Raw genomic sequence first — 24,046 nt, forward strand, 5'->3', positions numbered from 1 at the left:
CCCTTAACAACGTCCCTTTGAAATACTTCCAACTCTCCTCAGTTGTTTTTCCCTTCAGTCTTGCTTCCCATGGGACCTTACCGACAAGTTCTCTGAGCTTATCAAAATCTGCCTTCCTGAAATCCATTACCTCAATTGTGCTGGTCTCCCTTCTACCTTTCCTTAAGATCATGAACTCTATTATTTCATGATCACTGTCCCCTATACTGTCTTCCACTTTCAAGTTCTCAACTAGTTCCTCCCTATTTGTTAAAACCAAATCCAGAACAGCTTCTCCTCTGGTAGCTTTTTCAACCTTCTGAAACAGAAAGTTGTCTCCAATGCAGTCCAGAAACTTATTGGATAGCCTGTGCCCCGCTGTGTTAGTTTCCGAACATACGTCTGGATAGTTGAAGTCCCCCATCACCACCAAATCTTGGGCTTTGGATAGTTTTGTTAGTTGTTTAAAAAAGGCCTCATCCACCTCTTCCACCTGGCTAGGTGGCCTGTAGTAGACTCCTAGCATGATATCACCCTCGTTTTTTACCCCTTTTAGCTTAACCCAGAGACTCTATACACAGCTATCTCCTACGTTCATCTCCACTTCAGTCCAAGTGTGTACATTTTTAATATACAAGGCAACCCTTCCTCCCTTTTTTCCCTGTCTGTCCTTCCTGAGCAAGCCGTACCCTTCCATACCAACATTCCAATCATGCGTCCCATCCCACCAGGTTTCTGTAATACCAATGATATCATAGTTGTATTTATTGGTTAGCAATTCAGTTCTTCCTGCTTATTACCCATATTTCTCGCATTTGTATATAGGCATCTAAGATACTGATTTGATCTTGCCTCCCTGTTGTGCCCTGTGACTTCATACCAAAGAAGTTAGAAATCATTGAGCTATGAAGTCTATGTGTACATTGGATCCTGAGACTGTCTAATGTCTTTAAAACTATAACTTTTGTGTTACTTTCTCCTACCACAGATCTATCTTACAGATTCTGGTTCTTTTTCCCTGTTGTTAAATGGTCTGGATGCCAGCCTCAGTCAGGAAAGCTTTGATATATCATATATATGTATTGCAGTTTCTGTAATACAAAATAGGTTACCCTGAACCCACCATATTGACTCGTCACCCTGCTGATGGGGTGGTGTGAATCTTGGATCTCTTCTTGGAAGAGCTGGTAAGGGAGCACACACACTCAACTGTATAAATACTTGGTCACTATTGTCAAGCATTTTGTGATATTGGATAGTGCGAACACAAAGTCAAAGGTGATGTATGGAATAGGTGATCACGTTACAGTACTAGACATGAAGTATGTGTCAAGCACAGGATATATCTGAATCAGTAATGTTCGAGGTTTATATTCCACTCTTCCTTTAAATAAGGAACCCCATTTTGAATATTTTTTGGCCCAATAAGTATTGGGCCTCATGTGCCAGTGTTCTGCTGGTCTCCCCTTGACTGAAGCTGTAAAATCCAGAACTAGAAGAGTGCATCATCTCTTAACAGGTGCTTTATGCCCCACTCCACTACATCTCTTTTTATTCCAGGAAGAGACTGACTAGACAACATATCTAAGAAGGAATGTTTATAGCTCTTAGTGAGGCTTTCCAGAGAAAGTGCACATGAATTCTGGCTCTTCAAAGCCTTATCCTACACAGAAAATTTAAAGACAAAGAGATGATAGATAGGAAACTAGCATACTGAACAAATTTCCAGCAAGCTGAGATGAGCCTTCCATTAATTTCCTGTTACTTTGCAAACTTGGAGATGGTGAAGACTCCTTATTGGGTGTAAATACCTGAAGAAAGAATTTTTCACTGTTCTCTGACATAAGGCATTCTGGGAAGCTGTGTTGGTTAAAAAATCCTAGATGTAAGTGAAGAAGCTCTTGCTTTTCAATTGATCATATGATCATATGTGGATTATATAAAATTAATTATTACATATTTAATTCAAGATCCTGGTACCATCAGCCCAAATTCTGTGACAAGGTCCTATAATTTCTTCAACATTTTAAAATTTTGAAATGGCATGTTAAAACTGTGGAGGAGACAAGTGAGCTTTTAACAATGAAGTAGCAAGAAATTTGGGACTGGGAGATAAGCCATTAACTGCATCTTTCCACTAAAATAATCACCAATCAAATCATTAAGTCATGTTGAAGCGGCTGTCATTAGATGCCAGAATTAATACCTCACTGAAATAGGACAAGTACATCTGGCTGCAAGAAGAGTTAAAAAAAAGTAGTATTGTGTCCATTTTATACTTTGTTTGAAAGTTTACTTATATAATGGTTATAAATGCAACTTTCTTAAAAAATGAGAGCTCACATGCTAGAGCACAATTTAGAAGCAATGGGTAGATTACGTCGGATTGTGTATGCTGGACTGTGAATTATAAAAGGCATTGATTTAATGCAAAGATCATAAATTAAGGACACTTCTAATCCACGTTTCATGCATGTATGTTCTGTTACACTCTCAGTTCAAACAAAAGACAGGACTACGCAGCACTTTAAAGACGAACAAGATGGTTTATTAGGTGATGAGCTTTTGTGGGCCAGACCCACTTCCTCAGATCAATTTGTAGAAGAAAATTAAGTGGGTCTGGCCCACGAAAGCTCATCACCTAATAAACCATCTTGTTAGTCTTTAAAATGCTGCATAGTCCTGTATTTTGTTTCAGCTAGACCAGACTAACACGGCTGCATCTCTATTACTACTCTCAGTTCAGATAGAGTTTTAGAACTGTAGTTTTATTAAACTTTATACAACACATCAACTTGATAGCCAATATATCCATCTTGCCCAAGCCTCATTGCTGCTCAGTCTGTGCAGAGCACACACAGTTGTGCTGCTGCAAACCAGAGCTACCCACTTTGATCCTCTCAGGAGACCTTCAATCCTTACAGCAACAGAAAACAGATAAATCTAACCCTCAAATTCCCTTATCGGTGCTAAATTTGAATTCTTGACCCTTTGTGGAAAGGAAAAGGAATAATGCTAAAAAAGATTTAGTGGTGTTTGCAACATTTCTCTAAAAATAGGAAATTAAATTATGTAAATGACTGAATCTACTGTGGAATGTCTGTTTCTATTTGTGTATCATTTAAATCAGATTGTGCATCAACAGCTGTTTTATACACTAGAAAAACTAATGACAGTAACTGGCTAATTATGACTCATTCTGAAAAATGCCTTCCTAAGATAAGGCTTCTAAGTCAAGAGTTACAAAGGCATATAATTGCTGTCTGTTAGATATCTAAAATATTGCTTAAGATCCTTCTAATTACTTATGGCATTTTCAGAAGGAGGACCATCATGAGTCTGGTCTTCTAGGCATATTTATGGTGACAAAGAAATGACCAAAAGTCTATATCTAATGGGAAATGAGCAGAATTCTGAAACATATTTGAATGGGAACAGCACTGACCTCTTATCAAGGCCCCTATGGGATTGGTATATAGGTGATGCCTGCTATGAGCAGTATCAATCCTGCTTCACTGCCAGTATCTAGAACGCAATAGGATGTGGGGAAGTTCTGGATATTTGCAGATATAGAAAATAGGGCTGGGTTAGCCAACACTTACCATTCCAGGAGTAGAACCAGGAAATCTTCACTAACATATTGTGTTCATAAATTCAGGTAATTATTGGGTCTTGTCTACAGAGATAATAACTACATGGCCAGCCAAGGTATGACTCTACAGCGTGGTGTATTGCTGTGCTATAATGTCCCATGAGAACATTCGTGCAGTGCAGTGAAAGACCCAGAGAATAAGATGGCACACCACAGTTTCAGAAATATTCTAAAAATCCCATCCCATAATCTTAATTTAGGTGCTACATAAAGATTACAACCTAACTTTGGTGTTCATTTTTCAAAGTCTTGGCCTGTCATTACAGTGTAGGACAAAGGAGAGTTGTATAAATAAGAGTCCTCACATGCAAACTTGGAAGAAATATTTTGGTCATCATAGAGTGTAATGGAGAAATCGGAGGAGAATGTTCTGGTCTCAAACGATTTACTCCATAGTTTAATCTAGTATTGACAAATTTTCACTATCTTTAAAGATGAATTATTTTTATGCTGAAGTCTGACTTTTCTGACAATAAAATCAATATTTCAGGCATCTTTTCCAGTTTTATTAACTAATTATAATTAGGTTAGACTTTGCACCCTGCTTTTTTTTAACTATAAAATTAATCACTTGGTTATCTATTTTGGAAAAAGAAATTTTATTAGCTATTTGGTTTTGTAGTTTTAAACAGTGTGGATTTTTAAAAAACCAGAGCATTCTCTTATGATTCTTTTGGTTACACCCAATATTTAAAATACTAATATGTGGTTATTAGTTAAAGTCTTCTCTTCCTAAACACACCTGTGGGCAGATAAAAATATCTAACTGATATTTACTACTTTGATAGATTATGCAATCTCTCTGAGTAGTTAAATTGTTACCTATTGGAAATCAGAAGGGGAGGGGATCATTTAAATTCCAACACGCACAAAGCCTTGCTCAGTCAAGGTCACTTACAATTCAACTGGATGTCATTTCATAAATACCCCTAAACAACTGTATTCCATTATCTAAATGGGAAACAGAGCTGTTAATGGGTATCTAAGGACTGGAATCAATTTGGCTTACAGGCACTCAGCTGTTAGAACAGTTGTGAATGTGTCTGAATGTTAATAAACACTGATTAGTATTAATACCACACATATTTTGAAATGGCTAGAATGAAACTTTTAAATCAATGAACAGTGGGGCTTGCTAATAAAGGTTCCATTTTCTTTATGCCCTTCATATTAATCAATTCTTGATTGTGCAAAGTTTCCATTAGCTTTATATCAGAGCTCTAGCCGTGCTAGGTTTGGAGACCCTCTTTGCTTTTGATGATGTTCTGAAGGACAATATGACTGGGCTGTAGTATGCAAACAAAATAAACTACCGAACTGCACTCTGAACGTGCATGGGAATAAAATTTGGAGCCATGAGGCAGACCTTTCGGGCATGAGACAGACATTTTGAAACAGCATTTGGAGAGTGCTTGACTATATAGCTCAGCTCTCAGTATCTTTAGTCCAGTTGTGTTTTTCTTGTGAATTTTTCTTAACATGATGATAAGGGGAAGGGAGAATCTCTGGTGTCAACTGGAGTGGAAGCCGAAAGACCCACCAAAACAAAGAAAAACATTTTGCTGTCCACAACAGGTGAAGACCTTGTCAGCTCCACTTTATAGAGATAATAAGAAAATTTTACGATGTAAATGGAAATCAATCTGGTCAAACTATACCAATCCACAAAGTTCTGAGTGATGTAGAGTGTGCTAGCACTATTTTCCCACTCTGAAATACTGGCTGAAAAAAAAGCTCTTTGAGAGCTCTTTATACACTAGGGATGTTAATTATTGGTTAATTGAATAGTCGATTAACCTCATGAACTCTCATCGGTTAGTCAATTATTCTGTAGTCCCCGGGGGTGGGGCTGGCAGCTAGTACACTCCAGCCCCATGCTGGGGAAACCCCTTGCCACCACGCATTGCTGCATCTCTATCAGAGGCAGTAGCACAGGGCACCAGGTGGGAGCTAGTCCACAAGGGGAGCCATTTCAAAAACTAGCTTCCCTTACAAACTGGCTGCCTGTCACCTTGCCTCTTATACAGGTCTGTGTGTGAGCTCCCAGATGTGGTGCAAGCTGGAACTGAGCTGGGCTGCCCACCTGTCTCCTAATACATTTTAAATGCAGAGGTGTACTGGGGGTAGGTCCCAGCTGGCAGGGGCAGGCGGCCAGCGGGGTGGATGGTGGGAGCAGCTGGCGGGCATCTAGTAGGAGCAGTGGCGAGTGGCCAATGGCGTGGGTGAGAAGCCTCCTATCCCCGCCCCCAAGGGTGGGAGGTGATCTCTGAAAATCATCTCTGAGCTCTGGTCTGCCCTGACCAAGGGCAGCAACTGTGAGTGGGGTATGGAAAAAGGTTGGGCATGTGAATGGGACACTTATATTGCTGGACTAATGAGCCTGAGAGGCAAAGGACATTGTTCAATCCACCTGAGGTAGGTCGTCCAATCGTGGGTTGGTTATGAACTCTGTTTGTGGTGTTTTCTCAAGTTAATGCCATGTTACTTCTCTCCCTCTTTCATTAAAAGTTTATTTTCTATGCTCAGACTCTTGTGAGTGGGGAAGCAGTGCCTCTTGGAGGCTCCCAGGGGTATGTGTGGATTTCCCAGGATACTGGATGGGGGCTCGAGTCAGTTCTGTGTGGGATGGATGAAAAGGAACCCCCTAGATATTGAACCCAGCCCTGGATGCTGTCAGCGCTACCTGGCAGAAGGGTTACATAAGTACAATATTAAAAATATTAAATATGAAAACATGAAATAATACAAAGTAAATATGAATGTTACAAAATTACCTGCATTAATGCATTTCGTGGCAATATGGAAAGATGATAGCAGTAACTGTGGACACTTAGAATGGCTCTGCTGCTCTCATGACAAAATCAGTCATGCCTCCACTCTGGGGACTGCAGCCTTCATGGAGTTTGTCTTCAGTAAAAAATTAAGTTACGAGTTTTTTAAATTCATAATATTCATGCAGCCAGAGAGCCCATGAACACATGGAGTGCCTACTAGATCTTTGTATACGCCTAGAGGGATAGTGCCATACACTGCCAGGTTGCAAACTGCATATGTACCATGAGAGAAATGTGTTGATATTTTGCTGATATATGATATAATTTAGGTGAAATAGGTTAGTCTACTTCAACACTCTGATTAGATTTCATACAAAGAGTTAATAGGAGTATTGAATTAAGGAACAGATATTGGTGTAGGTAATTGAATTGCTGCTCTTCTCCCAAGTCAGAGTTTATTACTGCTGTTCTTATAGTGGAATTGGTGATTAACAGTGAAGTAAGCTTAATTATTTCTGGATGCTATAATATTTAGAAGTCTTACATCAAGAAAGGATGACAAAAGCGAAAAGTAAGCTTGTAGGAAGTCTGAGATAAGAAAAAAGCCTGAGGAAACAGATCACAAAAGAAGATACTAATTCAAAGAAAGCAAGAGAAAAGTAGAGGAGAGCTGAAGATAGAAAAGGTCACTTCACTCGTTGGCAAGAAAAGCAGCATCAAACTGTTGGTACCAATAGGGGAAGTTTAAATAATCTGATCCATGTATTATATGACTTTTTAAAATTAAAATATTTTGAAAGACTACTTATGGAAAGGAAAAGGGAAGAAAGACTCATATCTTAGAATAACTTTCAAATGAACTTTTAGAGCACTTTTAAAAATATACATGGAGAAGGTTCCAGAACTTGTTCTCCTCTTGAGATCAAAGCCTTTAGCAAGTTCAGCTTCATGCCCTAGCATTTCTACTATGCAATAATGGCAAGGCCTTTAAAACATTTCAGACTGAGGGTTTAAAATTAATAATGGCCTCTGCGATGCTTCTTGTATCCTGTATTTAAAACTTTTGATCTAAGATAGTCACAATTTAATTGAGTTTGAAAATTTCATCTGTGGGTTTTTTTTTAACTCTTTTGTTTAGCTATCACATATAATGCTCACAAGGATCAACTGCTATGTTCATAAAAATATTAGAAGAAATATGTTTAATATATGCATAGGGCAAGTTTATTTTTTTCTGATTGGTTTTTAAGCCAACAAGTTTTGAAGTTATAGTTTAAATAATAGAATAAAGTAATTTAACATGTTATATTACTGGTTTTTATATTTCAAAGTTATATAGCCCTTTTTGCAAACTCTGTTCAACATGATGCTACCTCTGTGTCTTTTTGTCAAGATAACAGAGCATACAATTGGAATTTATATATATTATTTAATAAGAATGGAAGATAATATGGCCCTAGTAGAAACTTTGGCTTTGATCTGTTTGCATTACATTATATTGTATATTTGAAAATATATATATTAAAAGAAATACATGGAATTACCAAATATAATTCTGATCTAAACTTCTCTGTGTAAAATGAACTTTGCAGCTGTCAGAAAAATGTGCTGTTCTACTGCTCTTGTGAAGAGCAAAATGAAAACCATTGATTAGGTTCGTATTTGTCTAGTTGTTTCGAATGATTTGCTATACTATATACTTATCCTTTTATATACTGAAGTTGTTCTGACATTCAACCCATCAGTTTTGGGTGCCTCAGAATGCTTTGCTGTTGTATTCCTACCTGGGTCAATCAAAACAGCGTGCCAGCCACCAGGTCATACTCAAGGTATCTGTGTATAGCTGCAACCTACCAGCATACTCCAGTCATGTGTCAGCTTCCACTAGCCTTGGTTATCACACATGGAAGGTGACTCCAACACAGTGCAAGTCCTGGATTTCCCCACCAAAACGTGTGTTCTTCACTCTCCTGGACAATCTCTGTATATTAGGCTCATTGCCCCTTAAGGGAGAATCAAGATAAAACCATTGATCATGTCAAATGGAATGACTCACACCATTGAATTAGTGTTTTGATGAAAGAATAAGATGAGTTTATTTAATATAGATTTTAAGCAAATACAGTTATTAAGGCATAACATCAGAAATGGTTGCAAGAATAATATTTCTTTCTAAACTTAACCAACTAGACCAAAGGAGTCCCTGAACACATTTCAGTAACTTTGCTGACTAAACTTTCAGGTCAGGATCTATTTCCAAACTCCAACTTTTTTTTTTACTCTTTAGGTGAGCGAGAACTTAGGTTTTATTATGTGTCACCCTTTGAAATGCATTTTCCCGAAAGGGATCTCTTAAATAAATTTCTTTCCAACTGAGACCAAAGAGACAGAGTCTGGTGGAGGAAGTTCCTTGCTCTTTCAGTTCACTTGCATATATTGAAACAAAGATTAGGCTTCTTTCTTGCCTTCTCTTTCTTCCATGCCAAAAAATGGCCACCTGATAAGGTAATGGCCGATCAGCTTTGACACCTGGTGAGAGGCATCAGCGTGCCCTTTGAGAAAAAGGTTTACCCAGTTCCTAGACTTGTCTACAAACATACTTCAGTCATGATTTCCATTTATGTTGATAATTTTATACATAATGTTACTACATATATTTCACCATATTATTGAGCAGCAGTTTGTTTCTTATATGGCATATTTTGTATAAATATTATTACAGTGGTGTGTAAAGAGTGAAAACAGGGATTCATTCCACCACAGTGGTTGGACTATCTTCCATGGATTCAAGCTATTCCATCTGTTCTGTCTCTGAAGTTTTTCTCATTATATCAAAGAAACAGAACCCTTGAAGATATTTTGTCAGGATTCTCATTCCTAAGGTAGGAATGCACAAGGTATGCACAAGAATGTGCACAAGGTAGAATTAACTCTGAATGCTCTAAGGCAGGGATGGGCAATAAGTGACCCATGGGCTGGATGTGGTTTGCCAGAGTTAGCGCCTGGTGGGCCACCAGATGGTTTATTTACCTGTCTGTCTGCAGGTACGGCCAGTCGCAGCTCCCGTTGGCCATGGTTCACCAATCCCTAGAAGTCAATCACTGATTTCAAAGTTACTTTGTAAATTGAGTGTTTCTTTTCATGGCTATGTTGGAAGGAGGGAAGAATGGCTCTTGACTCATCTTTTGTAGATAGGTTCTTGCTGGCAGAGAGTAGATCCTATTCTATGGCTCTAGGTGGAACCTTGAGATCTGCAGCCAAACAGCTGTGTGAACATTCATCCTGAATCAAGGCTCTTGCTACTATATGACTACATAATAGGATTCTTCTACTTGATGTTGTATCACAGCCAGACTTTTAGGCACTAGCTTTCTAAGCTAAATAATGTAAATAATGTATCTTCACAGTGGAAGGCTGACTGGAGCAAATGCTTTCATTGGCTTCCCTACTCCTTGTGACTGAGAAGAGTACTGATGTTAACCAGAGGAACTCTCAGCATTCGATTTAGCAGATCTTAGCTAGACCCACTAAATCAAACACCAGAAGATTGACCTCCAATGCGTAAGTATAAACATGGCCCAAGGAAGGAAATGAAACCACTTAGGTCTTTTGTCTCTCTTTACTGGACATTTGGGGCTGGTATTTGTTCCCCTATTGTACTTTTTCCACCTAAAAAAAAACCCCAAAAAACAAATTAAATTATTGGGCCCAAAGTTTGTAAAAGACTTTGAGATCATTCTTTATGAAACTAATCTACTACATAATTGAGAAAGTCTGTCTGTCTGCTTGTTCAAGAATGCCTTCTAAAAGGTGAGACTTAAGATCACCAAATTTAGTATACAGCTTCCACTTATCATAACTTAGAACAATGTAAGGGTTTGGTTGTGACAGGAAAATGGGATGTGCCCAGAATGGGATTGGCTCTCATAAAATCATAAAGGAAAGAGACAGAATCACCAGTCAAGTGAAAGGGGCTGGGTGGGGGCATCCTTCACCCCATCCAGGACTGGCCCAACCTGAGCCTCTCACCCCCCAGAGGCCCTTTTAGGAATGTGGGCAGGGCTGAAGCTCTCCCTCCCCCCGCCCCTGAGTTTGTACAAGGACATTGTTGGCTGTTCCCCTTCATCAATCAGCAAGGGGAAAGTGCACAGTTAGCTGCATTCTTCACTTGGCTGGGGAGTGCAGGGGGCAGAAGAGCTGTGTACTTTGCTCTCACTCCCTGACAGGGACAGGAAGGAGAAAAGCAAGTAGCTCTGGTATGAATTTGGCTTCCCCACCCCCCCTCCACACAGACAAACACACCCAGTCCCCTGCCCAGAGCCCCTCCTCATCCCCAACTCTGACTCCTGCAGCCCCCACACCACCAGCTGCCATCTGAGCCCTTCCTTAAGGACCTGAGCAATGTCAGGTAAATGTGCTAGTAATATATAATAGTGAGTTCTATCAATTTTCTTAAATGCCACACATGGTTAATCATTCTGGGGACACATTGGTGGTGTTATCTGTTTGTTGTTCTGTGCTTGAGGGGAAAATGCTAATTTTTAAAAATTAGCAAGAAAGTAAAACAACAGTAATTTCATACTGCTACTATTTTTATTTTTATATTTCCAAATGTAAATGAATGAACAGGCTTGAAAAGACCAAGATGACCAGTATTCTACATTCAGTATGAATCTCTTTGATACCTGTTGGGTATGGACAGCTGGATGTTAGCATTTGCATCATGCCTAAGAGCCATCATGTAAAAAGTCACAGACACATAAAGGCTGGGGTTTTTTCATTGTGCCCTTGAGCAGCACATCATTAATAAAACTTTATCCAATTAGTTTATGCTGTGGAGCAAAATTCTGCTAGACTTTCTAAATTAGCAGTGAGAAAACTTATTTAAATATGCCGCAAGTTTCATGCTGGTATCTCTTAGGTTTTCTAACTTACCGGAATGTAAAAACATCTTGCTGTTCTATGCCCTCAAAGCAACACAGCAGGATTGAAATAGTATCCTATTAACCTTCTGCTAAACCCAACATCTCTGTCAGGAATATCACCAAATCTAAAAGGTTCTTTAATACAGTAGACATGAATTGAACTAGGTGTTCTAGATTTTGAACAATTGTCCTGAAAGATGAAAAGTCAGTAACAAATGGGCACCTTGCATTTAGAACCTGGGAGAAAAAAAATCCAAGGTAATCAATATTTTCAATCTATGTTTGTAATTGTTAAGGAGACTAATATCTAAAAATACATTTTTTGCCTTTTTTCTAACTTAAATTCATTTGCAAGTAAATTGTTTTTCTATTGGGAAGCTGTCATCACTGTCCAGAATATGCACATGATGATCATTCCAATCCATGTAAATGTGGAATGGAAAATTTATTAATTTTGTGTAGCAATTTCAATTTGAACATTTCACTAAGCTGCTTTATACTCTTGATACATGGATGTTAAACCTGGATATTAAGCAGAAATTCATTAACACACACATTTTCTATATAGCTTAATAAAACTGAATCACAAGGGGAAAAGCTTAGAAATTAAGATGTCATCAGTAGATCCAAATGCAAAATGAGCAAGTATGAAAAGCACTTCATATTATCTTGCACATATGCACCAGAGGATAGAGAACATAAACTTCAGTATTTTAATTTCTCGTGCTCCAATTGGTAGTGCTATGCACTGGAAAGATGATCATGGTTCATTAACAGAAGGGGTTTGGTCAGAGTCCAGTTACTCTGGAAACATGGAGAGGAATTATAATATTCTTGTTAGAATGCTTTTGTTGCTGTGCTGTGCAATGAAGAGAGAGGTTCCACTCTGACATAGATACCTCTCCAGGTAGCATTTGCAGGGTTTCAGATTTTAATGCAAGTTTGGCTAAAATCTAACTTGATTGTTTCCATACGCTTTTACAAGCTGCAAGTTCCAATTTCTCTTCCCTTCACTGTAATACTACATCCATATCTTAAGATTTTTAGCCTAAGTAAAGTCCACTACACTTAGGAATGGAGGACTGGAAGAGCACATCTACACAGCAGGGCTTAACTTGAAATAAGATACGCAAATTGAGCTATGTTAATTGCATAGCTTATTTTGAGTTTGGGTGACTCAGAATCATCTTGGCTGCGTCTAGACTGGCAAGTTTTTCCGCAAAAGTGGCCATTTTTGCGGAAAAACTTGCCAACTGTCTACACTGGCCGCTTGAATTTGCGCAAGAACACCGACGATCTAATGTAAGATTGTCAGTGTTCTTGCGGAAATACTGTGCTGCTCCCGCTCAGGGATAAGCCCTCTCGCGCAAATGCTTTTGCGCAAGAGGGCCAGTGTAGAAAGGGAAAAACTGTTTTGCGCAAAAAAGCCCCGATGGCAAAAATGGTGATCGGGGCTTTCTTGCGCAAAACCGCGTCTAGATTGGCACGGACGCTTTTCCGCAAAAAGTGCCTTTGTGCAAAAGTGTCCGTGCCAATCTAGATGCTCTTTTCTGCAAATGCTTTTAACAGAAAAACTTCTCCGTTAAAAGCATTTGCGGAAAATCATGCCAGTCTAGACACAGCCCTTGTGATTGACTAGCTCTTTTTCCTCTACTTCATTAGCTCCTAATTAAAAGTCCATTCCTGGGCTGTGGGAATTAACCCCTAAAATCTCAATATCTTCTCTGGGTAGGTTTGGTCACCTCTTTTCATGTCCCAGCCTCTCTACACTACTCTATAGGTTCTCTTGCACTGGTGCTACCTGTCTTAACACATAAAATAGAACTAATTTCAAAACTAAAACTTCACTATAGGCTAGCCACTCTAATAAATTGTATGAACACTATACTTATGCAAAACTCTAAAACTCCGGGGTGGCACTGCAGGCCTGCTTGTACCACATCATAGGGAGAGGATCGGCCCTTCCCTCACTTGTTGTGTACTCAGGGCTGGAGACACCCGTCATTGCCCTCACAGGGGGACAAGGCAGTGAGGAGGAGGAGGAAGAGAAGCCAGACAAGGCCAGCACCAGTTCAATGTCCACCAGCCAGGAAGTCATGCTCACTCTGGATGTCTCCTAAGCATCATCTGAGGCTGGTGAAGGCCCATCAGGTGAGTGCCATTACTGTCTCTAGATATACATGGGTGGAGGTGGCTGGTGGCTGCGGCTGCTGCATGCTTGACACTCGGCTTTCTCAGCCTGGGGATCGCACAGTAACCTGTGCATGTGGGTGCATGTGGATAGCCAGTCCGGGACAAACCCCCAGGAGGTAGCAACAGAGGACCCTTGTGCTCTGGCTCACAGGGTGTCTGGAGAGGCCTGCCATACTCCTAACATTGGAGTGTTACACCCTTCTACCACAAGCCACCTCTCTGTGGAGAAGGAGAAGGAGGTTGGGTACATGGAGACACACACACACACACACACACACACTCAGGAGTGCCACACAAGACACACAGACATGTCCATACTCTTGGGGCTACATCCATTCCCAGGGACAGCAAGGCACAGGAGCTGGAAGAGACCTCAGGAGGTCATCCAGTCCATACCCCTGCCCAAAGCAGGACCAATCCCAACTAAATCAACCCAGCCAGAGCTTTGTCAAGCTGAGTCTTAAAAACCTCTAGGGATGGAGATTCCACCACCTCCCTAGGTAACCCATTCCAGTGCTTCACCTCCCTCCTAGTGAAATAGTTTTTCCTAATATCCAACCTAGACCTCCCCCACCATAACTTGAGACCATTGCTCCTTGTTCTGCCACCTGTCACTACTGAGAACAGCCTCTCTCCATCTTCTTTGGAACCTCCCTCCAGGAAGTTGAAGGCTGCTATCAAATCCCCCCTCACTCTTCTCTTCTGCAGACTAAACACATCCAAGTCCCTCAGCTTCTCCTCATATGTCATGAGTTCCAGCCCCCTAATCATTTTGGTCATCCTCCGTTGGACCCTCTCCAATCCATCCACATCCTTTCAATAGTGGGGGGCTCAGACCTGGACGCAGTACTCCAGATGTGGCCTCACCAGAGCCAAATAAAGGGAAAAGATCACTTCTCTAGATCTGCTGGAAATGCTCCTCCTAATGCAACCTAAAATGCCATTCACCTTCTTGGCTACAAGGGCACACTGTTGTGCTCATATCCAGCTTCTCATCCACTGTAATCCCCAGGTCTTTTTCTGCAGAACTGCTACTTAGCCATTCGGTCTCCAACCTGTAACAATGCTTGGGATTCTTCCATCCCCCAGTGCAGGACTCTGCACTTGTCCTTGTTGAACCTCATCAGATTTCCTTTGGACAAATCCTCTAATCTCTCTATGTCACTCTGGACCCTATTCCTGTCTGTGACAGGGCGCCTGCCCTGCACTGGCCCTTTAAGACCAAGACTCAGGCCCTGAGCCGGGGCTGGGAACAAAGAAGTAAGCTGAGGCCGTTAGGGCTAGGGAGAGCCCAGTTGGCAGCCATATAGAGAAACACAGTTGGCTTGAAGAGGCCAGCTGAAGCTGATAGGGCTAGTGAGAGCACAGCTGGCAGCCATCTAGTGAAGCCCAGTTGCTTGAAGAGGCCAGCTGAAGCCGTTAGGGGAGTGAGGGCCCATCTGGCAGTTATATAGAGAAACACAGTTTGCTTAGAGAGGAGAGCCAGTGAAGGGCTGACTGCAGAGGAAGCAGGGAGCTCCCAGGAGGGAGAACAGCTGGGGATAGCCAGCTAGCGCTGGGAGAGGGCCAGCCAAGACTCCCCCTGGCTAGGGGCCAGAGGCAAGGCCCAGGGTTGGAAGGTGAATTACAATGCGGCCCAGGTAAGCGGGGCAGTAGAGATAATGACAATGATGAGCAACCCGTACAGACTGTAATTTGCCCTGAGAGGGGCTAGATGAAGACAGTCAGGGGGCACTGAGGCATGGTGGAGGTGAACACCCTGACACTGCCCTCCAGCATATCTATCCCTCCCCCTAGTTTAGTGTGATCCCCAAACTTGCTGAGGGTGCAATCCATCCCCTCACCCAGGTCATTAATAAAGATGTTGAACAAAACCGGCCCTAGAAGCAATCCTTGGGGCTCTCCGCTAGAAACCGACCGCCAACCTGACTGTAAGCCGTTAATCACTACCCGTTGGGCCCTACAGTTTAGCCAGCTTTCTGTACATCTTACAGTCCATTATTCCAATCCCTACTCCCTTAACTTGCTGGCAGACTGTATCAAAACCTTTGCTAAAGTCAAGGTATATCACATCCACTGACTTTTCCGTGTCCACAGAGCCAGTTACCTCATCATAGAAGCTAATGTGAAAGGGAAGGAGGGTGGAGTTGAGCTGAATGAGCAACGCCCAGAGAGAGGTGAGGAATTGCCCCACAAGGAGCTGGGGTCCTGTTCCTGGAGGGCTAGGAAGGCAGCCGGCAGAAACCACAGCAGTAGGTGTATCAAGACATATAACAGTGGTCGACTGCTCGGAGGCAGGTGCTGCTCCATGGTAGGAGTGCTGAGGTGTCCACAAGAGCAACCACAGCAGGAAAAGAGGTAGGCAAAGTAGAGGAGCTTGAGACACAGCTGTACAGGGGGGTGGTCTTTTTAAGGTCAAACCTCAGATAACCTATATCTCTTCTTCTCTTCTCCTTTTCCCTTTTCTTCCTCTCTCCTTTCGTCTCTTTCTTTTCCCAAACAAAACTCCAGGCACCCTGTTTTATAAGCAGAGGAGCCTGGGACCTCCTTCTATGTACAAATTTAACTGTCTCACCCACAAACTGTTGGAGTACACTTACTCCATAGGCTAGACACATGTAACATATTTATGCATACCGATGACATGTTCATACATATTCATGATTCTGGATCATTCTTGACTATTATTTTTATTCTTCTTGTGGTGTACTGGTTAAATTTGAGGGTATTCTTGGAAGTCCCTATACCATGAAAAGTCTTTCTATCTTATCACCATCTATCCAGGTGAAATGTCTTGAACATATGCAAGTCATCTTCTGCTGTCTGGGTGAAAGGTCCTAGACATACATAAGCTAAACTGTGCTATATGGGTGAAAGGTCCCCGACAAAAAATATTAACTTGCCTAGCTTAACATACAGGATGTGACCTGTCTCTTGCATTACAGCCAAATTACTTTCCTATAAACCTATAGACTAAACCATAAGAAAGTATATAGCTACTTATAGGCAAGCAAGCAAGTTAGCCCTATAGGCTACAGTTCTTATACCATTCTTATCTCTCATAGGCTTTGGCTACACTGGCAGGTTCTTGTGCAAGAACATCTTGCCCAAGGGTTCTTATGCAAGAACTCTTGCATAAGAACATGTCCACAGTGCCATGTGCTTTTGTGCAAGAGATGTGCTTTTGCACAAGAGCATCCGTGGCTGTGTGGACATTCTCTTGCGCAAGAAAGCTCTGATGGCCATTTTAACCCTAGAGCTTTCATCTGCAAGAAACCCCTGCTACGCATCCACACTGCCTTCTTGCGCAAGAGAGCTTACACTTGTTAGAAAGAGCATAGCTCTTGTGCAAGAAGCCCTCTCTTACCACAATTTACTGTAAATCTTCTTGTGAAAGGGTGGGCAATATGGATGCTCTATGGAAGAGCAGCAATTCTTGCGCAAGAACCTGACAGTGTAGACATAGCCGTAGTTGATCACCTCTCAGCAGTGCATGAAAGACATGATTAACAGCTGTCTTATGTTGTTTGTTCTCACATCCTCTTCCCAGTGTGGCAGACTGCTGGCTAAGCCAGAGCTCTGCATTATATCCTGGCTGAAAAGGTCAAATGGAAGCCAGCTGAGCAAGCGCAGACCTGCGCAGGTAATGGAAGCAGCTGTGGGTCTCATTAGCCAGTGAGCTAGCTGAGGCAACCAGAGGGGAAATGAAAGTGGAGAAGCCAGGATGTAAATGAGTATGCCCCCCAGGTAGAAGGAGAGGTTGGGGGAGTTTGCTGCTGAAAAAACAAAGCTTTTTAAATAGAATGTGGCAGGAAATACAGCTGCTCCCCGAGTTACGACCACCTTCACTTACGACCTTCCGCACTAACGACCAAAGCGGTCGTGAATGCGGATCTGAGTTACGAATGGTGATCCGCGCTTACGAACAGTGTGGTCACTATGTAACTCTATGGGATCCGAATTACAAACACATGTGGGTCGGTAACTTGTTTGTAACTCGGGGAGTGGCTGTACATAGACAGTAAAAAGCACAGGTGATTGCACAAAAAAGGGTCTTCTGGAGATTTGTGGACAAAGAAGTCTCAGGGTGAGGGGCCTGAGTGAAAGCCTTGCCATGCCAGGCAAAAAAATATGTATAGTGGAATGCCTTATTGTGGTAGGGATTTAAAAAATATACGCTGTTTAGTATCTGTTAGAGAAGAGAAGGACAAAATAATGTGCTTTGCATTGGGAGTGGAAGGTGGTGAGATTTGTCTTGTCTAGTTAGATTGTAAATACCTCAGGGCAGAGAATATCTTTGACTATGTGTTTGTAAAATGCACAGCAGAATGGTGTCCCCGTCTTGTCTTGGGACTTTGGGCACTTGTGTAATACTGCAACTAATGAAACTTCTGATTAAATTATATAGAATATTATGAAGGATTATTGGAAAACTTCTTCTTCATTTTAGGCTCTGTCAATTAAAATACAGAAGGGTTTCTGAGTTGAGCTCGTTTTAGTCATCACAGAACCTTCAGTAAACAAACCTTTACTTTTTGTGTGAGTAAATCTTATAGAAGAAAACTAGATTAAAAGACTGAGTTATTGTGCCGTGTGTTGCTTTCTGTTTATCTTTATTGGGTCCAGATGTAAGAGTCTGCATTGTTTTTGTAATGAAATTGGATCTTTGTGGTTTGTCAAAACAATTCTGATTTAGGACATGTTAATCTCATTGAAAATCAAAACTGTATACATTAAATTATGGGCATGTGATATAGTAGCCCAAGGAAATCTGGAGTAGTGGGTCATCTTATTTTCTTCTTCCTGGGAAGAAGCAAGAAGGCAAGTAAGGTTAGCTATTTTTCTAGTTGGCAGAGTTTGGGAGAAGTTGGAAGTTTCGAGTGCTTTTGGCCAAATGAAAGAGCTCACTGGCTGCAGAAAGAAGCAACATCTAACATTACTGGAAGGGGATGGGGAACATGTTTGTCACAACCTGGTACTTTTGAGGGAGAATTAATATGACTCGGAAGGAGAAAATGGATGGAGGATTTCAAAGATATACCAACCCTGGTTGAGCCCTAAGGATCTGCACATAAAGGGACTCTTTTTTGCTCAGATCACATCTATGCTTCACAAAAATGGGCAAAAAGTAAGAGGAAGCAAAGAGAGGAAACCGTCTTCTTGGCAGCATCTTCCTCTCTTGGTCAGAACCTAGGGAGTGAAAAAGGGAGGAGGGCTCATGTAGGAGAATGGCCTATAGCAGGGGTGGGCAAATACTGGCCTGTAGGCTGGATCCAGTCCACCAGGGCTGGCCTCTGATGGGCCCCCACACCACTGTATTTAACTGTGCTTCCACGGATATAGAAAATCACAGCTCCCATTGGCCATGGATCACCGTTCCCAGCCAATGGGAGCTGCGATCACCTGTACCTGTGGAGATTCAGGTAAATATTTTGGCAGCAGCCTACTGGGGCTAACCTTGGTGAATCCCCACTTTTTTATTGCCCACCTTTGGCTTAGAGATGCCCCCATCAGTTCCTTGTACAATGTGGTAAAGAAGGTAACATAGTGCCAGTTTGTATTATCTTTCCTGTGCACACAATGATGATCTCTATTAAGGATTGTCCTCAAATAACTGCAGTCAGAGGAATCCCTGTCTCCACACTGAAACTCAGCAGCTTGGTTGTAGTTGTAGTTGTCATTTTTTAGTTCTTCTATCTGTCTCCACTTTCTTGTTTGGGCTTCACCTGAAAGCAAAAATACCTAAAGCAAAGCCATTTTTATGGTATTTCCAGTTTCCCTTCTACTAATCTTTAGGTAATGTACTCAGTTCTTCTTTGACTGGCACCTCTCAAAACCCCAAGTCTTTTGTGGTTTGTTCATTGCTGGTGAAGACATAAGCTTTTATCACTTTCTGTTAGGATAGATCCAGGCCCACCGACAGGGGAAGAGGGATACAAAGAGGGCAGATGGCCAGGCAGTCATTAGCAGGACCTTAAAGGCCGTGAGCAAGTGGGATGGAGACCAGGAAGCAAAGGTCAGGCTCAGAGGGAGCAAGCTGTTGCTTGCCTGACCTGTGTTAAGAGTCTGTCAATGTGGGACACTGCTGGTGGGAAACCAACACAAAATAAAGAGCTTGGAGCATCCCTGAGTCTTGAAGGAACAGAGCGAAGGGGATGAATACAATGGACTGCGGCATGCACCCTGTCAAAATGCCTTCTAAAAAGACGAAACATAAACAACAAATAGTCCTGCAGCACCTTAGGGACTAATACAAATTGTGGATGGTGGTATGAGCTTTTGTGGGTACAACCCACTACTTCAGATGAAAGTTGAAGTTATTTCAGTTAAAGACGAATACAACTACCCCTCTGAAACTTCTTAAAAGAAAGATCTTTTTATTTTCCAGTCTGAGTTCACTCAGCCTGACAACAGTGAAACACAGCATAGGGTCATACAAATGTATGAATACTGTCTTTGTGAACGTAAGGCTTTCTTTAGAAAATTACCTCATTACAGGCTTGCCTGTGCATGATTGATCCTAGCTGGGATTAAGGACTGTGAGAAAGACCCTTATGTGCTCATCATTGTAGTATCTGGAATAGAATGTATCTATCTGAGCACCTTCTAGTAAGGTATTAAATGACATGATTTCTGAAATCTGATGTATTTCCCCTTATCCTCTCCCCAAGGGGAGAAGCATGTGCTGCAGATGGTCTTTTTTGTAAATATGGGGGGGGGGGGCGTAAATATTGGGATGGGATTCCTCTTGTGAGGCTTTGCTTTTTAAATATGTATGTTTCTATGTATTTGTTAGAGGCTGCAAGGCTGAAGAAATGCACCTCACACTTAAAGGGGTAAGATTTGTACTGGTCCTCAGTTCTTGGGGAATTTCATTCCAGAAACTTGGGTCAGCCTCTGAGACAGTTCAGTCTCCTACACAGACGTTTTACCTTTATGGTGGGCAGTTCCACTGTGCTACCAGAGAGAATGTCAATCAGTTTTAATCCTGAATCCTTAGGTAGTCTCTTAGGGTATGTCTACACAGCAAAGTTATTTTGAAATAACAGCATGTCACGTTAACAAATTTGAGGGGAGCAGCCAGATCACTGCTGCACCCGTGGGTGGGGGTGATGGCCCCAGAGAATGGTGATAGAGGGGGGCCATGTGAGGTGTTGAATGGAGGCTCACTGTCTGCTAGTCCTATGTACGCTGTTCGTGTGTTGGTATGATGTCTGTGTGTGCAATTGTAAGCGTGTACTTGTATGGATGCTGAATGTTTCCCTGCATGTGGTTGGGCATTGGGCGGGGCCCGGCCTATGGGCATGCTAATCAGCGAGGCCCTGTGGGACAATGGCATTCAATGGGCCAAGGATACACCTAAAGAATGAGTGGTGACTCATACCTAAGGGCTACCAACAGGCAAGACAGGAATAAGGTGGACCAGGTGACCTGCTATAGCCAAGAAGAGACCAGGAAGGAGGGATAAATAGGCCATGTGGTGGTCTCCATCTTGGTTCTCAGCTCAGCACTTCATTCCAGAGGCAGCAGTGCAGGGATCGAAGAGCCGGAAAGACCTGTGAACCCATCCTGATTTTAGGATGTGCAACAAGGACTTTTAAACCAGCAGCTGTAACATCTCTGCTAGAGTCTGCATCGAGGACTGGGAGATTCGATGCATGTAATGTATGATTCTTTAGCAACCTTACTCTCATGCTTTTCTTTCTTGTGATAATAAACCTTTAGTTGTTAGATGCTAAAGGATTGGCCCAGCGTGATTTGTGGGTAAGGTCCAAAGGGTAAATTGACCAGGGATCTGTGGCTGGTTTCTTGGAACCGGACAGAACTTGTTAGGGGTAGGTGGGATTGGGTGCTAGGACCCCCCAGCTGTGTATGAGGCCCAGGGCCATCTAGAGCACGGATATTGCTGGGCTGTCAGAGGGGTTTTGCTCATGAGGCTTCAGGCAGGCTGCTGAAGCGCTCTGTGAGACTGGTTTGTGGCCTGTTTAGAGAGGTCACCAATCTGGGGGCTGTAAGGAGCCCCGAATTTGAGCAATTCGCCCTGAGCGGACACCCTCAGCTATGCCGGGACACGGCCCGGTCCGTCACACAGCAGTTACTTCAAAATAACTTGACCAGCATGTACACATCCAAACCGCTATTTTGAAATTAATTCAAAATAGCGTAGCACTTATTTCGAATTTGGTAAACCTTATTCTGCGAGGAATAACGCCAAATTCGAAATAGCTAAATTGAAATAAGGGCTGTGTAGACGCTTATTTCAAAATAGGGGCACCCCAACCCTTCCCAGGGTGCCCTGCTGGCCACTCTGGGCCAAACCAGGAAAACTCTTCTGCCCCCTCCCAGCCCCGGAGCCCTTAAAGGGGTAGACTCTGGCCACAGTGCCTGTGCCAGCTGCAAGCCTTCCAGCACAGAGCTAGCAGTTGCTGCCCCTGGCCCAGCATAAGCCAGCAACCCACTGGCAGCCAGCCCTCCACCACTCCCCAGGAGCAGTCTGCCAGCTCCCAGGAGCCTGCCAGGGGCAGCAAAAATGGGCACCTTCCTGGTCCAGTGTGGAGATCATAGACCTCATTGAGGTTTGGGGGAGGCCTCCAATCTCCATGATCTCTGCACTAGATGCAGGAACACTGCCATCTACAGGCGGATGGCTGTCAGCCTGGCCGCAAAAGGCTACATGCACACTCAGGAGTAGGTGCGCGTGAAGATAAAGGAGCTGTGGCAGGCCTATGCCAGGGCCACAGTGGACAGCTCCAAAACAGAGGCTGACCCAGACCCCTGCCCCTATTATGATGCCCTAGACCGCATCCTGGGGAGTCAGACGATCTGTGCCATCACTGTCTCCCTCTTCCCACTGGGCGGGCGAGGGGGGGCGGAAAGAGGGAGACCAGGGACCGTGCGTGTGGGCCTTGCTGACCACAGAGCATGCAGCAACCTGTGCATGTGCTGTGCCACCCTGGGCATGTGGCCCCGGCTGGCTGCCACACAGGGACCCTGGCCTGTTACCCACATGCGTGTATGTATGAAGGCACATGACATGCTCCTGACCCTGGGGAGGGACACTGCACGATGCCCTCCCTCCACAAGCCCCCTCTACACAGAGGCAGGGCACATCTCCCTTTCCCTCCCTCCACCCCCACACTATATACAGCACAGGGGCATGGGTGTAGTCCTGGGCCAGCTCACGCTCCTGGGGATAGCAGGACATGCCAAACATGCCGTGTTGGAAAGCACATTGGGTCTGATGGTGCGGAGACCTGCTGTCCTCGCCTTGCAGAGCAGGGGCTGGGCTTCACCCACTGTGTCCCCAGGAAAAACTGACCACTTCTCTTGTTTCTCCCAGCCATAGCAGCTGGGAGTGCAGGACACACCACCCCACCACCTCACCCAGGACATCCTCCCCCACCCAAGCCATCAGGGTGACCTCGAACCAGGAGGAGTACCAGCAGCAGCACCAGGAGATCCTGCGAAGGCAGGTCCGCATCTTGGAACACTGGGTACATGAAGACCTGCAGCTCTGGCAGGAGAGCTGGTAGGAGCTGTTTGCCCAGGGTCATGCCATCTGCGACCACCTGCAGACCCTGCTGCAGAGATTGGTGCCACCTGCCACTCCAGTCCCTGCTGCCTCCCCAGCTACCACTCCTCCTCCCACTCCTGCTCCCCCTCCCGCCTCTTCCTCCCCCCCCACCCTCCATACCCGCTTCCCCCATCCTGGGGACGCCGAGGCCCCCGCACCCACACTGCTGGGAGACAGGTGGACCAGCAAGACCCCAACCCTGAGCTTCTCCTCCCTGTTCCTCCTCTTCCAGCTCCCTCCTCCCAGGTTTACTCCTCCCCTCTCCCATTCTCTCACCTTCCCTCTCCCACCCTCATTCCTCCCCCCACCCCCAGTTATGTTCAATAAAAAGAGTTTGTTTTTGGCAACACACGTGTTTTTATTTTACATCAGGCAGGGAGGTTAGGGAGGGGAAAGTGGAAGGAGGTGAGGGCGGAATAAAGCACAAATCCCCAGTGGGGCATGCCAGGGAGACTTCACTCCTCCTCCCTCTGGAAGCTCTCCCGCAGGGCCTCCCGGATACCGACAGCCCCCCAATGGGCCTCCCGGCTGGCAGCCATGCGGGGCTGCGCGTACAGGCCAGCCAAGTGGTCGGACTCTGCCATTCAACTTGGCAGCCAAGCCTCCCCCTTCCTTTCGCACAAATTGTGCGGCACACAGCATGCCGCCGCCACATGCGGAATATTCCTCTTGGAGAGGTCCAGGTGGGTGAGGAGGCATCTAAATCGGGCCTGCAGCTGGCCGAAGGCACCCTCCATCACAATGCAGGCCCTGCTGAGCCTGGCATTAAAGGCCTGTCAGGAGGGGTTGAGATGTCCCGGGTAGGGTTTCATGAGCCAGGACTGAAGCGGGTAGGTTGCATCCACCACCAGGCACACAGGCATGTCCACGTCCCTGACCCTGATGTGGCAGTTGGGGAAGAAAGTCCCGGCATGCAGCCTCTGGCACACAAAGGAGTTGCCGTACATCC

The 24,046-nt window shown here is 43.8% G+C and overlaps 1 long non-coding RNA gene across 1 annotated transcript; it reads left to right on the forward strand.

Annotated features, from left to right (window-relative positions):
* Positions 1–10,702: 10,702 nt before the first annotated feature.
* Positions 10,703–20,359, forward strand: LOC149524159 (uncharacterized). The gene is made up of 3 exons (XR_016349896.1): positions 10,703–10,813; positions 13,347–13,481; positions 20,320–20,359. It is a non-coding gene; the product is annotated as an uncharacterized LOC149524159 (long non-coding RNA).
* Positions 20,360–24,046: the final 3,687 nt, after the last annotated feature.

Source organism: Pelodiscus sinensis, chromosome 6 (genome assembly GCF_052426305.1).
Source record: "Pelodiscus sinensis isolate ZL-2025 chromosome 6, ASM5242630v1, whole genome shotgun sequence".
NCBI classification, from domain to species: domain Eukaryota; kingdom Metazoa; phylum Chordata; order Testudines; family Trionychidae; genus Pelodiscus; species Pelodiscus sinensis.